This window comes from Papaver somniferum, chromosome 6, assembly GCF_003573695.1.
Source record: "Papaver somniferum cultivar HN1 chromosome 6, ASM357369v1, whole genome shotgun sequence".
NCBI classification, from domain to species: domain Eukaryota; kingdom Viridiplantae; phylum Streptophyta; class Magnoliopsida; order Ranunculales; family Papaveraceae; genus Papaver; species Papaver somniferum.
This window is the reverse complement of record NC_039363.1, coordinates 141,775,955-141,776,509: the sequence shown is the minus strand read 5'-3', so window position 1 is coordinate 141,776,509 and position 555 is coordinate 141,775,955. Positions and strand designations below refer to the sequence as shown.

Genomic DNA, 555 nt, shown 5'->3' with positions numbered 1-555 from the left:
AACCCTTATTACCATGTTAGGGATTTTGAGGAAATTTGTAGTACTCTAAGAATTAGAGGCTTAGATGATGAGGCTTTGAAAATTAGGTTATTCCCATTTTCCCTGAAAGATAAGGCTAAATCGTGGTTGTATAGTTTGGACTCCGAGTCAATTGAGACATCTGAACAACTTACATCTGCCTTTTTCAATAAGTTTTTCCCTAGGCACAAAACATCGTTTATTAGGACGCAAATATGCACATTTTCACAACAAGAGGGAGAATCTTTATATAGGTATTTGGAAAGGTTCAATGATTTATTATCCCACTGTCCTCATCATGGTTTAGAAAAGTTTAGGCTAGTTCAGATCCTTTATGAGTGTTTAGATTATTCCATAACGACCATGGTTGAGTCTTTATGCATTGGTGGATTTGAAAACCAAACTGTTGATGTAGCGACGGATTTTTTTAATGAAATCACCGAAAAAACCCAGCAATGGGAAAATAGTAGGGAACCCCAGAAAACAATTCTTTTAAGTAGAGGAAACGTTAATAGGGTAGAAGGAGGCTATGAATCA

At 36.0% G+C, this 555-nt stretch overlaps 1 pseudogene; it reads right to left on the bottom strand.

The window, feature by feature from the left end:
* Positions 1 to 223: 223 nt before the first annotated feature.
* On the bottom strand, positions 224 to 323 carry LOC113292061 (annotated as a pseudogene).
* Positions 324 to 555: the final 232 nt, after the last annotated feature.